The 16,015-nt window shown below is 39.6% G+C and overlaps 1 protein-coding gene across 2 annotated transcripts in view; it reads left to right on the top strand.

Moving 5' to 3' along the window:
• Positions 1–16,015, top strand: part of OTOA (otoancorin) — a 952,220-nt gene that overhangs the window by 843,517 nt on the left and 92,688 nt on the right. The window lies entirely within an intron of this gene.

The raw sequence follows: 16,015 nt of genomic DNA, 5'->3' as shown, positions 1-16,015 counted from the left end.
ACGTTGTCTACAAAAGGTTCCAAGGGTATGCATTAAGTTTTAGCCAATATTCAGAAGCCTAGGGGAGACAGGTGGAGACCATCCTTTGCAAAGCAATGTGGTTTATTAACCATGTCCTCCCATATTGAATCCCCCTGGAAAGACACCAGAAACTAAGCCAATTCATCATCATCATCATCATCATCAGCCACCTTTTTCCCATTTTTTCTACATGGTGTCAAGGTATCATGTTAACTGTCGCCAACTCTCTCGATTCAATGCCACACTCCTGCCTTCCTCAACACTCATGCCTGACTGTCACAGATCTTATTTCACACAATCCATCCACCTCTTTGCTGGATGTCCTTGCTTTTCTACACATGTGCCCAAACCACCATAATCTGTTTTATTTGATCTTTTCTGCAATTGGAACTACTTTGGCTTCTGCTCTTATGTCCTCATTTTTTCATCTGTCCAACAGTGTGCATCCTATCACCTTTCTCAGTTACTTAATTTTCATCACCTCTAGCTTCTTCAACTGTTCCGCCTTTACTGCCCAGGTTTCTGTACCATATAGTATTACTGGTCACACCACTGTCTTGTACACCTTACTTTTCAGCTTCTTTGGCATTCTTTTGTCATAGACTACACCTGATACTCTATGCCAGTTGGCTGCAGCCCCTCTGATTCTTCATTCAGACTACCCTTCTCCTCAGCTACTCCTCCCGGATACTTGAAGCTGTTTACCTGTTCCACTATCTTCCCTTCTATCTCTATCTCTATCTCTACTTTCAGCTTATTCTGATTTCCCCATTTTGCTGCCATTACCACTATCTTATCTGTGCTTAGTTTCATCCCATGTGCCTTCAGATTTGCATTCCCTTCTCCTATCCTTTGCTGAAGTTCTAGCTCAGAGTCTGCCTGTAATGCCACATCATCTGCATACAGCAGCTTTGTTGATCCGTCCCCTCCAACCTGTTTGCTAATGTAGTCCATCACCAGTATGAACAGCAGTGGGCTCAGAGATGAACCCTGATGTACAGCCACACCCACTGGGAACCCCTCTGTGAGGCCGAATACTGTTCTTACTTGAGTCATTGGGTCCTTGTACATAGCCTGCACTAATTCTACCAATGTTTCTGGGACTTCAAACCACCGTAGTGCCCAGATCAGCTTTCTTGGGAACTTGTCATATGCTTTCTCCAAGTCTAGGAATGCCCAGTTGGACTCTATCCTCATCTCTAGCTTCTTCTCAAGTATCTGTCTCAATGCAAACATCAGGTCAACTGTGCTGCATCCTGATCTGAATCCAAACTGCTCATCTCCCATCTTACATTCTACTACTCTGCATATCCGTTTATCAGTCACCCCCTCCAGAACTTTCATGCAATGTGATAGGAGTTTGATGCCTCTGTACTGCCACAGTTTTGGATGTCCCCTTTGTTCTTGTACACTGTCATGAGTATACTTATTCTCCATTCATCTGGGATATGCCTTTCTCTCCACACTGCTATTAGTACACTCAGGAGCCATTTCTCCCCTATCTCACCCAGCATCGTTATCATATCTGCTGTGACCTCATCTGAGCCTGTTGCTTTCCCTGACTTCATTTTCCTTAGTGCTGCTCTTACTGCTTGTAGGGTGGGCTCCTCTTCTTCTCTCATTGTAGGCTGTTTCTGGGGCAGTACAGCTTCTGTGAGGTTTTCTTCATTCAGAAGCTGCTAGAAATACTCCTTCCATCTGCCTTTGATGTCCTCTGGGCTGGTGAGCAGGTTGTTGCTGGCATCCCTTATGAAGGCTGTCTGACTATCTCCTTTATCTTTCTTTCTTTGCCTTGCAACCTGATATAGTTTCTTTGTGCCCCTTACTGAGTCACGTTCCAAACGTTGGTGCATGCATCCGATGCCCTGTTCTTTGCTATTGCAACAAAGCCAATTATTGAAGTCAATCATCTTTTGTTTGTACTGTGGCATCATCCTTAGTGAAGATAGGATGCTGCTCAATGGAAGGCACATACCTGCCTGAGACACATACTCAGATAAAAAATGTCTCTCTTCATATAGCCCAGGGAAGTACGTCTCAGGTCATTAACACCTACATGGACTATGATGCAATCATACTGGTACCTGTGGCGTAATGGCTGGAATGCATGCATAACTTGCCAAATCCTGGCTCCAAATAAACAACTAATCATTATCTTCTCCTTGTTCACTCAGGTGAGTGGGGCATCTATGTATCATACGATGGAATCCCCTATGACAAGAGTCCTGGATAACATGTTTGTCTTATGGGCTCTGCTTTTGGGGCTCCACTAGATGTTGGTGTATGAGTGATGTTTGGTGTTGTTTTGGGTGAATTCCTTACAGACTGCTGAGGGTAGGCATTGTCATTTATAGGCTTAGGAGATCTTTGAGGTTTGGGAATATTGCTTTTTGGTGCCTCAGCATAAGTTGGTCTATGTGTTTGGTGGACACTATGTGTGGTGGATGTAGTGTGTGTGGTCTTGACAACCTTGTTTTTATGTGAGATTTTTGCCTCTATGAAATTGTGTAAATGCATCTCTCACAAACTGTGTTTATTTCCTTAAGGATTAAACGGTTGTCTGTGAAAATGAGACAATTGTTGCATTGTCACAGGATGCCCATAAACACCAAGCTGGCTATGGAGACATTTGGAACTTGCATATCTATGTTGTCCAGACATGTATTTCAGTGGGTAACTGCAATTTGTGGACTGGGTTATATAGAGGTCTCCTTGTGTGGTCTTTGAATGTGGCACTAAACTAGGTTAGATTGTGTAAAGATTTGCTAGTAGTGTTGTTTAATGTACAAACTAGCTGCTCTGAACTTGTATATTTACAATGGCTTTGTTTTAGCCACACTAAGTTAAAGGTTTTAGTTCTAAGAAAAGTTTTATAGATAAAATTTATTTTCTGGGTGTTTGTGGAAGTTAGATTACCATAAGGGGTGGAAGCCAGAAACACAGTCTTTTAAAATCACAACAGAAAAATGGTGGTGGTGGGGGGGTTAGGAAAAATCAAGATCCAAGAAGCAGACTTTTCTGAGCGGGAACCAATCAAATAAAGGTAATATTGGAGCTTTAGTCCTATGGGTAGAATTTCAAAAACATTAGCTTACTATCTCATTGGGGACTAGAGCAGACTGAAAGAACAGTGGAAAAACAGTAGCAAGGTAAACACACAGGCACTGGAATGCATTGTTAAGCAGATGTATACAGCTATAAAAAGTAATGAAGCTCAAATCCTGAAGCAGAATTCATAATACTGCCACTCCTGCAGTCTCACCACAGACTAAGTCACTAGAGTACTGGAATGCAACTTTAAACAGGTATATACAGCCATAAACAGTATTGAAGCACAAATCCTGGAATACAATTCACAATACTTCCACTGCTGCAATCCCATCACAGACTAAGGCACAAAACTATGCAGACATTTACCATTAACACTGTAATAAATGACTAAATGAGGCTCATATCTGGCAGTAGATCATAGTGCTGCCACAACTGTGAAAGAAGCAACAAGAATGATGCCCCAGACTGGCTTCAAAATAAAAACCTTACATTTTACAATACATGTACTTATACTTATGGAAATAGAAGTGCAGTATAACGTATAAACAATGCTAAAATCTTGTAGTAATACACAATCTTCCTACAACTGCAAATGAAGCTACAAGATTAAGGGCTCAGAACATACTAATCAAATGCAAAAATGCAAATAGACAATGTTTTTTGGCCAAAACAGACAAAAAGCAGAAAAGTACAAGTATCAACAAATATTCACATTTATGCCATATGGTCCCTGTACATAGCTTTCAGTAATTCACCCGATATTTCTGGGACTTTGAACCATCACACAAATGCTTAAATCAGCTTTCTTGAGACCTTGTCATATGCTTTCTCTAAGTTTTGAAATGGCCAATTGGACTTTTCCCTGATCTCCAGCTTCTTCTCCACTATCTGTCTCATTGCAAACATCAGATCAGTTGCACTTCATTCTGAGCATAACATGAATTGTTCATCTTATAGGTTCATAGGTAGGTACTAGGGTATCTGCCCGAAGCAATTTATAAGCCTAGCCAGAATGTGTTGGCTTATGCTGCCCCCTTAGATTAGTTCCCTGTGCCTCTGTCTAGCAGAGCCATTGAAGTGATCCCCAGGGTATACTTTCTGTTTCCCATCCACTCGTCAAGGTTTCTCTTGAAGAAAGTTAACAAGGAGCTCTGCCTAATGTAGATTGGAATCTTGTTCCAGAGCATGGGAAGTCTCTGGGACAGGAATCTATCCTTCCAGCATGTCCTATTTATTGTTGTGGTGAGATTTAGATCCCTAGAGCGTGTGGCATGAGATAATATGGCTTTCTTTAGGTGGAGCATGTCCATCAATTCTGGGCTGAATTGGACATGGCCTTGTATGTCAGGCAGAGATCACCTCTGAGTAGGCAGTATGCAACCGAGTACAGCTGGAGTTTCTTCAGTCGAGCTGCATAGGGCATCTGTTTGAGGCCAGTGATCCTCTTGGTGAGGTATTTCTGTGTTCTTTCCAGCTGTTGCAGGTGTCTCGTAAGGTACATCCCAATATGGGGCATTGTACTCTATGATGGGTCTGATGAGTGATGAGTAGAGGGCCACAATGACCTCTTTTGATCTGGATGCAAACCCTTTTGTGATTAGGTGGGCCACATAGAAGGATTTTCTAACCACTTTGGCAATGTGATTATCAAAGGAGAGGTTACTATCTACTTGGGTCCCCAGATCCCTTATTACGTCTTCTGTATTTAAGGGGCTACCACCTATGTGGTAGTTTGTGGGTACTATGTTTTTTTTCCAAAGGGGCTGACTATGCACTTTTTGGCATTTAGCTTGAGGCCATGGTTTTGTCACCAGGTATCTGTCTCAGTGAGACCCTTTTGGAGGATGTCAGTGTCAGCCAGAGAGTCAATTATAGCCCCTAGTTTGCAGTCATCTGAGAACTTGGTCAGCCATAGTCCTTCTGTGCTAGCCTGTACCTCTGAGAAGTATATGACAAACAGGAGGGGTCCTAGGACTGAGCCCTGGGGGACACCATTTATAACCAATTTAGAGTCAGTATAAAAACAATACCGGCTAGCTGGATTTCGGTAATAAAGGTGCCACAGATCCTCTGTTGTTGATCACATCTATTTATTTCACGACAACACTACACACAGGTCTACATGCACAAAATAACATCTCCATAAAACAAAAAACACACGTTAAGCGCTTTCATCTGCTTTAGGCAGACTTCTTCAGAACAATTCTTATGTGCACATCTTCGTTATTTAAACTTTTTTTGGCGCCAAAAAACAGTTTCCACTTCATAGGATTTAAAGGCATACTTGCTTAAATTGCATTATCTCATTATTTAAAGTAGTACTAATACTGGGAATTCAATACTTCTCATATTGATGTAAATTGTTAAATAAATAACTATTCTAAAAACTCCTATACAATTATATCCTTAAAAACTTTAAAACTTTATAAAATTTATAATAAAATAGTCTAATAAATAATCCCCTTATAAATATCATACATATAATAATAATAATTTATGAGAAAATTCAGTAATAATAATACAATACTAACTATATGTACATGTGATACATAATAATGTTAAATTGTTGTAAAAAGTTGTAAACAAATGATTATAAAATCTTGTAATAAAGATGCAATAATTCTATACCACAATGAAAAAGTTGTGGTGGATACTAAGGCATTACTTATATACACTACTACGCTTTATATATTAATCTATCCGTAAATCACATTTTTAAAAAAGGCTTGATGCTAATAAAATCATTCAATCCAGGTTTTCTTGTTGCATCTGTGAGCATTTGCCACCAACTTTCTTTACACGCTAAATTGTTTTTCCAATCTCCTCCTCTAGGATTCAAAATTTCCTGATCAATAATGGAAAATGTGAAGGTATGTGTGTCCCCTGCTTCATTGATGTGTCTATATAATGCATTTTTCTGATCTTTATTTTTGATTCTGTAATAATGTTCATATATCCGTTTATTTAACTTTCTTTCTGTCTTCCCTATGTAAAAAGCTGGGCAGGATTTACATAGGGCTATATATACCACCTGCTTGGTGTGACAACATCCTCCTTTACTCTTAATCTTGTTAAAATTCTCATTTTTTAAAATTATCTGTGATGTTGTGTGAATATATTGACATTGGGAGCAATTTCCACATTTTCTGGTGTGTGTATCTAAATTCTTTTTCCTTATAACTTTGTTTCCTGTTTGTTCCAATAATTTCTTGATGTTCGGAGCTGTTCTATATACTATAGTAGGCTTCTTACCTAACTTTTCTCTGATGCCTTCATTTACTGTGAGTATCTCCCAATGTCTTTCAACAATATCTTTAATATAATTCACGTAAGGAGTATATGTGAACACACATACTCTTCCTTCTATATAAATCTTATTTACATCCTTTCCTATTGAAACTTCTGATCTTCCTAAAAGTGGGATGTATTTACGATTCCATTCAGAACTCACATATTTAATAGTATCATTTAACATCTCTGTCGGATACCCTCTATCCCTAAATAGTGTGTATATATGATTCATCTCAATTTCCAAATCCTTACTAGTTGATGACATTCTTGCTCCTCTTATGCACTGTCCTTTCACAATGTTTTTGAAAACGTACCTCGGGTGATTACTACTATAGTAGATATAGTCATTTGAAAATGTAACTTTTCTATACACTTTTGATGCATATCCATCATCTATCTTATAAATGAATGTATCCAAAAACGCAATTCCATTTTCACTTATACTATATGTAAATTTTAAAAATTCTGTCGTGGTGTTTATGTAATCTATAAATGTATGTATATCTACCTTATCTCCCTTCCATAAAATAAAAATATCATCTAAAAACCTGGCGTAAAACATTATGTTATTCTTGTATATGCTATTCATGACATACATATTCTCCCATTCTAACATTACTAGGTTTGCGAATATGGGTGCACATGATGCACCCATAGCCACTCCTTTTTTCTGTCTATATATCTCGCCTTCGAATAATATATAATTGTAGTCTAAAGTTAATGACATCATATCCATAATAGTTACTATTTTGTCCCAAGGTAACTCTGAATATGTTCTCAAGCTATTACAGAAAAATTCTAGTCCTTCTTCCTTGGGTATACTAGAAAATAAGTCGCAGACATCAATCGTCACAAAAAAATACTCATTGTTACATATCTGAGGGGTCAATTTTCTTAAAAAATCCCAGGAATCAATCATCAAGTGGGGTATATTTTTATATATATTTTTCACCCATTTGTCTATAGTATATCCTATATTAAATGTCTTAGATTGTGATCCTGATATAATGGGCCTGAATGGGGGATTAGATATGGATTTATGTATCTTCGGAATGCCCACAATGTGGGCCATAATAGGATATTCTATCTTTATAAAGTCATATATTTCTTTTGTTATTCTATTATCTAAAAGGTATTCCTCTATATATAAATCAATGCGTTTATATCCTATATTCACTTGGTTCCACGATATTGTTTCATAATTCTCTGGTATATTCAATATACTGAGTATAGCTGCTTTATACTCATGTTGTGGGTATATTACCACCCCTCCCCCTTTATCTGGTCTCATTATCCTATACTCTGTGTTCATAATTAGGTTATTCAAGCATTCTCTCTCTTTAGTATTGAGATTGTCTTTTATTTCATTGCAAAAATTCTTCTTCTTTCTAACATTCCTATTGAACTTATATATTTCATTGCATGTGATACTTTCATATTGATTTATGATAGGGTTACTTGGCGGAATGTAACAACTCTTTTTCTTTAATGTTCTTGCTATTTCTGGTAATTCTGAAGTATTTTCTTCGAATTGCATGGCTAAATTCAACTTTCTGCAAAATAGCTTCACATCTTTGATACTCTCTACTAGTTTGAAGCTGGAGTTAGGTATAAATTTCATGCCTTTTGCCAACAAAGTGTAAAACTCTTCCTTTACTATGTAATTCGAATAATTATATACATTGAAACCTTTAAAAGTGCTCAAAATCTGCATGCTATGAGATGTCTCATTGTGACATATTTCTTCATGTTTGGGGGATTCCGTACAAAATTCTTGCAATACCTTCTTGCTTGTACTTTCATTATCTTTAGTTTTTTCTCTGTCATTTATCTCTTGTTGTATGTGTTCTGATGATATTGGGTCTTCCTGTATATGGGATGATATCTTCCCCCCTGAAAATTTTCTTTATAATCATCCCTTCCCTCTCTTTCACTGTATTTTTCTATGTGTGTTGACTTTCTGTCTGATGGCCATATATATGCTTTATTAGCTTTGTATGCTTCCACATCCCTATCAAGTTTATCATGTTTTCTAGTATACACACTCTGTGCCTGTTTGTCCGCCTGATAGAATTGTTTGTTATATAATTCTTTCCAAGTATCGAATTCATTGTGTAATAAAATACTCTGATTAATTATTTCTACTTCATGAATTAAATTCGAGATTCTTTCATCATTATATTGTATTATTAAATTCATATATTTTATCCCAAAATCATCAAATAAATTATTGAATTCATACTTTACTTGTTCATTATAAGTTAGTCCCATTGGTAATTTAAAAAATCTCATTCCCTTAGGTACAACTTGTATATTAATACATTTGTGGAGATATGCATTATCCACCTTTAAATTCCTTATAATAGTGAGTTTTTTACCAAAATTATAAATCATATCTTTGATTGAATTACTGCCATTACCCACTAGGGGTCGTGGTGTTTTATATACAGTGTCAAAATCATATTCATTGTTAATAAATTCATTAAAATCATCATTCACATTTTCTTTTGTATTAACAGTGTCCTTGTGTCTAATGCCCTTTCTGATATTAATCTCATTAACAATTCTGGGCTGGTTAGGGCTAGACACTGATTTTTTGTAAAAAGTACCTTTTCTTGTGCCCTTGTCTCTGTTACCGGTAGTTGCATAAGTTTTCAGCACCGAATGTGCCTTAGGTATCGCTCCATTCCTTTCGTTTTCCCTACGGTCTTGTAACATACTGAAATCAAATGTAAAATCTTTTTCTGGTGTAATGACAAACTTATCTTCGGTTTGTGCCATTTCTAATGATACTCTGCATGTATCCGATAACGAAATGGCAGGGCTAGGTTGTCCATTAGGTATATCCATGTCACTGTTTGAATTGACTGTTAACATAATTTCTTTTTTGGAGCAACAATGCGAATTGGCATTGGCCTGTTGTACCTGTTTTACTTGCTCCAAATGTTTGTTCGGCGCCACATTATTTACATCCATAAGATACTGGAACATGTTGGAGAGTTTTCTCATCTCGGCATGCAAGCCTGTGACTTCCGCTCGCAGAACGGAAAGTTCATTTGCTTCAGGGTTCTTCTGTGTATCCTCACCGGTCCCAGCCATACCAGCCAAAGCAACAAGGAATACGTAGATACGTGAATAGAAACTGTATGAAAACAATACCGGCTAGCTGGATTTCGGTAATAAAGGTGCCACAGATCCTCTGTTGTTGATCACATCTATTTATTTCACGACAACACTGCACACAGGTCTACATGCACGAAATAACATCTCCATAAAACAAAAAACACACGTTAAGCGCTTTCATCTGCTTTAGGCAGACTTCTTCAGAACAATTCTTATGTGCACATCTTCGTTATTTAAACTTTTTTTGGCGCCAAAAAACAGTTTCCACTTCATAGGATTTAAAGGCATACTTGCTTAAATTGCATTATCTCATTATTTAAAGCATGTCCAGCATGTCCTATTTATTGTTGTGGTGAGATTTAGATCCCTAGAGCGTGTGGCATGAGATAATATGGCTTTCTTTAGGTGGAGCATGTCCATCAATTCTGGGCTGGATTGGACATGGCCTTGTATGTCAGGCAGAGATCACCTCTGAGTAGGCAGTATGCAACCGAGTACAGCTGGAGTTTCTTCAGTCGAGCTGCATAGGGCATCTGTTTGAGGCCAGTGATCCTCTTGGTGAGGTATTTCTGTGTTCTTTCCAGCTGTTGCAGGTGTCTCGTAAGGTACATCCCAATATGGGGCATTGTACTCTATGATGGGTCTGATGAGTGATGAGTAGAGGGCCACAATGACCTCTTTTGATCTGGATGCAAACCCTTTTGTGATTAGGTGGGCCACATAGAAGGATTTTCTAACCACTTTGGCAATGTGATTGTCAAAGGAGAGGTTACTATCTACTTGGGTCCCCAGATCCCTTATTACGTCTTCTGTATTTAGGGGGCTACCACCTATGTGGTAGTTTGTGGGTACTATGTTTTTTTTTCCAAAGGGGATGACTATGCACTTTTTGGCATTTAGCTTGAGGCCATGGTTTTGACACCAGGTATCTGTCTCAGTGAGACCCTTTTGGAGGATGTCAGTGTCAGCCAGAGAGTCAATTATAGCCCCTAGTTTGCAGTCATCTGAGAACTTGGTCAGCCATAGTCCTTCTGTGCTAGCCTGTACCTCTGAGAAGTATATGACAAACAGGAGGGGTCCTAGGACTGAGCCCTGGGGGACACCATTTATAACCAATTTAGAGTCAGACCTAGCTCCTGCAACTCTTACCATTTGGGTTCTGTCCATGAGCCAGTTGGCAACCCATCTCATGATGTAGGGGTTTATGTTTAGGCTGGTGAGCTTGTCTATAATACCTGAATGGGGAATGATGCTGAAGGCCTTTGCGAGGTCTAGGTAGGCTGTGTGGACTACCTTTCCCTCATCTATAGCCTTGGTAACTGTCTCAAAAACGTCCACCAGGTTTAGGAGGCATGATCTGCCCTTAACAAAGCCGAACCGGGTAGAGTGCAGTGTTTGGAGGTTCCCAATGTCTCTGTTAATGAGATCCATGATGATGAGATCCATAGCCTTGCAGACCAAGCTAGTCAGGCTTATAGGACGATAGTTCCTGGGGTCTGTTGTGGCTCCACCTTTGTGGAGCAGAATAACCTTTGCTGTGCACCACTCAATGGGCATGTAGCCTGTGGAGATGCTGAGTTTGAGCAGGGTGTTTAGGTGAGGGGTTAGCTCATCTTTGAGCTTGTGTAGGACGTAGCCTGGGACACCATCCGGTCCCACTGATGCTGTGTTTTTGGCTTTGGAGAGGGCTGTTTTAACCTGAGTGTCTGTGATTTCAGGGGCACTACATTCTTCTGGCATGGTTATGGGCCCTTTTGGGGTGAGACGGGGGTGAAGTTTGCACTGAGCCTGTCTGCCAGGATGTTGGCGATATCGGTCGGTTCAGTGTATTTTGTGCCATTCTGCACTAACTCTGAGCAGATCTGTGAATTGCCACTTAGATTCTTGACATAGCTAAAGAATGCCTTGTGGTTATCTTTGGAGTCCTTGGCAGTTGTTCTTTCGAAGCTAGCCTTCTATGATTTTTATGAGGGATTGTAGTTTCCTGCTGATGCTGATCAGGGATGTCTTCCCTTCTTGGGATTTTACTCTCTTCTGTACTAGTTTCCTCCAGGTCTATATTAGATTATCGAAAGTTTTATTCAGTGAACGCTCACATGAGCGAAAACACTGGAAATTGAAGGGGTGTTTGTGGGGTCGTGGTACAGTGAGGAGTGGGATATTTGCCCTTTCCTCACTGTAGTGCGATCTCGGATTTGGAATATGGGGGGCGCAGTCCCCCACAATAAGAAGTTCGATTTCCAGAGTTTTTGCTCATGTGTTTGTTCACTGAATAAAACTTTCAATAATCTAATATAGACCCGTTTCCTCCTTCCATTGTATAGCTTGTTTATGGCAGGGGTCCACCAGACTGGTTTCCTTTTCTTGGAGGAATGAGTCTTGGTTTTGCTTGGGATAGCATGATCCATGCATTCATGTAGGTGCCCGTAGAGTGCATTTGTAAAGGATTTTGCAGCTTGGACAGCGTTATCCTTTAGCATGGGGGCTTTGAAAACTTTCCACCTCGGTCTTAAGCAATGTGATGTTTGCTTTTGAAAGGTTTTTCGCAGTGGTTTCTTTGACCGGTGGTGGGGCAGAATGTGGATATCCAGAGTGATTAGTTTATGGTCAGATCTAACCAGCGAGGGGTTGACCTCTGGTGTGCAACACCGGTCGCCCATGTTGGTGATGACCAGGTCCAATATGTTGTCACCTCTGGTGGGGGTGTTGACCAGTTGATCCAGGGCATTAGAGTTTATACATTTTAAGAAGTGTTGGGCAAGGGAGTTATTACTTGAGTAGTTCTCCCAGTTAATGTTTGGGTAATTGAAATCACCCAATATCAGGGTGTTTGGTAGGACCTTTATGTTTCCCAGTGTTTCCAGAAATGCGGAATGAGGGTCCTGGGACATGGTGGGTGATCTGTAGCAAGCTACAATTTGGATTGCAGTTTTGCCTCTTGTTAGCTGCATGTGAATGATCTCTGAGGCATCGTGCTGTGCCGTTAACCTGGAGGTGTGGGTATCCTTGATGAATATGGATACACCCCCGCCTTTTGTATTTGGTCCGGGTTTTGTGGTTGAAATGTATGGTATGAGTTGTATCCTGGTAGTGTTGGGGTGCTCTCTGGAGCCTTAAACCAGGTTTCTGTTACTGCACATATATCGATTTTCTCCATACTGAGGAGTGCCTCGAGTGTGTGCATTTTGAGGTTTAGACTTTTGACATTGAGTAGCATTACCCTCAGTTTTTTGTTACTTGTGCTATTTACGGCAGTGGGTTTGTCCTTTGAGCCTTGCCTAAAAAAGGCACTATGAGGGTGGCAAGAGCCTTAGCCACTATTCGAAAGCCTAAGGGTGACAGGTGCAAGCCATCTCTAGCGAAGCGGTGTGGCTTGTCAAGCATGTCATCCCAGGCTGACAGACACTGGATCCCCTTTGAATGACACCAGAAGCTTAGCCAATTGTTGAAATTGATAATTTTTTCTTTATACCGTGGTATCATTCTTGGTGAGGGTAGAATGCTACTCAGGGTCAGGGTCATACCGGCCTGGGCTACATGATCAGAGAGGTTCTCCATGTCTCTTTTCATGTAGTCCAGGGAGGTACGGCTCAGGTCATTCACACCAACATGGGCAATGACAGAGTCATATTTGTACTTGTTCTGGAGTGACCTGAGTGCTTGTGTTATGTGGTAGATCCTGGCACCCAACAGGCAGCTAACAGTAACCTTCTCCTTGTTCAGCCTAGTGAGTGGGACGTCAGTATGCCTGACTATAGAGTCACCTATTACTAGTGTGTTGGGTATGTTATTTTGCCTTAAAGGCTGTGATTGCATGGCACACTGGTTTTGTGAAGTATGTGTTTCATGGTTTGTGTGTAGGGGGGTGGTGGTTGCTTGGATGTCTGCTTTGGAGGTCTTTGTTGCTTTTACAGATTTTTATTTAGAGCCTCCAAGAATGTTTTCATGTATTTATGTGTGTTTTTTGCCGGTGCTGGTTTCATAGGTCTATGTGAGACTGGTGGTGTGATGCAAGTAATTCCCTTCTCCTCTTGACTGCCTGGTCCAGTCTTGGGTTGAGAGAGCTTAGCCTCCAGTTTGGCTGTATAATCGCATCTCTCGCATGTATTAGTGTTTGGTGGTAGGAAGAGAGGGTTGTCTGTGTACATGAGGCAGTTGTAACATTACCTCAAAATTTCCAGATTCAACAGATGGACCGAAGAGTACACCTGAAACTGCCCATTGGACATGCCTGGATAGGTACAGTGAACTGTTTTACTGATTGGCTGGTGAGGTCAAATAGAGAGCCTTGTCTTTCTCTACAGTATAGGCGGGTCTAGTGCTAAGGTTTATTATTGCTTGCTACGAGTTTTGAGCAAGTGCTAGGCTGAGAAGTGATTGGTTTGAGTGCTTAAGTTGAAAGTTTGTCTAGTTCCAAGGGAAAAATTGAAGAGCAGACTTTGTGGAGCCTGGAATAGTTACACCCCAGCTAACTAGCGCTGCCTGGTTAGCACATCCACGCTAATGCGGGTTTTATAGCAGGGAAATGAAAGAGATAGAAATTAACCTGAAATGGCCAATAAACTACTAATTTCAGGGCTGAAACCACTCCTCCAGGGACAGATAGGCTGCTCAAAGCTCCCCTTCCTTCTATCCAAGTAAGGTATTGGCAAACAAAGAAACCTGTAACACAGCTTTGAATTCAGCACTAACCTGAAAACTGGACTATACTATCTTAGAAAGGCGGGAAAACAAGTATATATATTTTTTTGTTTTTTTGTTTTTTTCAGGAAATAAAGCAGATACAATAAAAAAAAACACTTTAAATGCACAGAAATGGCTATCATACTTGAGTGTGTAGCCTACAACAGTTAAACAGGTAATTTAAACACAAAAACAACTTTATTAAAATGCAGACAGTAAAATAAGTCTTGTGTTCTACCACAATACCTATTTATCAGTCACCTTCTCCAGCACATTCATGTAATGTGACAGGAGTCTGATACTTTTATACTGCTCACATTTGTGAATATTCCAATTGTTCTTGTATGGTAGTACTAGAATGCTTATTCTCTAGTCATCTGGGATATACCCCCTCTCTCTCTCCTTCTTTCTCTCCATCTGGGATGAATATCCTCAAGAGCCATTTCTCTCCTAAGCACCTAATTTCATGGCTAGATCTGTTGCAGCTTCATCTGACTTTGCTGCTTTTCCTGGCTCCATTTTCCTTATTAAGTTTTTCTTTTATTATTTCAATTCTGCTTAAATATTTTAACCTACACTGATAGTGACCTGTATGATGATACTTTATTTTTGTAATTTTCATCTTTTTTTCCATGTTTTAGCCACAAAAGTTATGTTTGCGTTTTTTAGTTTGCTCTGGGACCTTAGTCTTGTAGTTTCATTTGCAGTTGTAGGAAGATTATGTTTATACATTACACTTTACTTCTATCTCCATAAATAGAATTACCTGTAAAAGCTAATTGTTTGTATTTTGAACCCTGTCTGTGGCCTTAGTATTGTAGTTTAATTTGCAATCATGGTAGAATTGTGAGCTGCTGCCAGATTTGAACCTCATTTAGTCTTTTAATATTGCACTTTTTTCCATAAATGGTGTTAGTGGTAAATTTCTGCATTGTCTGGTGCCTCTTACTGTGGTAGAATTGCAGCAGTGAGAGTATTGCTTATTCTTCTCCAAGATTGGTGCTTCACTGTTTTTACTGCTGCTTATATTCCAGTTTTGCTGTTAGAATCTTATATTCTGCTTATCATTAACTTACTTAAAGTTGCATTCCAGTGCCTTTACATTCCCATATTATTTGTGTCTGCTGTATCTCACAGTGACACATTAAGCTTAAGTTTCTGACATTCTAACCTACTTGGGGTCATTGGCCTGTAGCTCAGAGTCATAGGAGTAGAGCTCCTATATTGGCTTTATTTGATTAAGACCCCACATTAGTTAGCCTGTTTCTTGCAGCTTAAAAATTTTCCCACCCTTTTCTTGTTGTGGTTTCAAAAGGCTGTGTCTTTGGCCTCCGCTCCTTATCGTAATCTGACTTCCAAAGTTCCTCTCACCCATCTTTTGTTGCTACAGTCTGCTGTGTAAGCTATTTAAGTACTTTTTCATCGAACTCCTTGTGTACCGCACCCTTGCAGCTCACCCAGTAAAGGACTAGACATCATGGTTATGCACTTTCCCAACTTCTCTGCAGCCAGCTTGGTGTATATGGGTATTCTGAGACCAATTATTGGTACTTTTCCGTTATCGGGGCAAGAAATACTTCCTGATTATGACAATCGCACGTCATAAATTATTCAATTAATGTACCAGGAAAACTGATAAGTGTGCTGAAGGAAACCTATAAATCCAGTCACAGTATAGTTTTTGTTTGATAATCATGCCCCTTAAATTTTGATTTATTCACTTAATATTTGTTTACCGGGATAATCCGGCTGGACAAAACCTCATACTTCCTGATTTAATTTCGTTTTCACATGACAGTCTTGGACTAACTAGATGGAAATGAAAAGTGATTGTTCATTAGCTAAC

Source organism: Protopterus annectens, chromosome 12.part0 (genome assembly GCF_019279795.1).
Source record: "Protopterus annectens isolate FY-2018-M chromosome 12.part0, PAN1.0, whole genome shotgun sequence".
NCBI classification, from domain to species: Eukaryota; Metazoa; Chordata; order Ceratodontiformes; family Protopteridae; genus Protopterus; species Protopterus annectens.
Note: the sequence above shows the minus strand (reverse complement) of the source record. Positions and strands in the feature narration are given on the sequence as shown.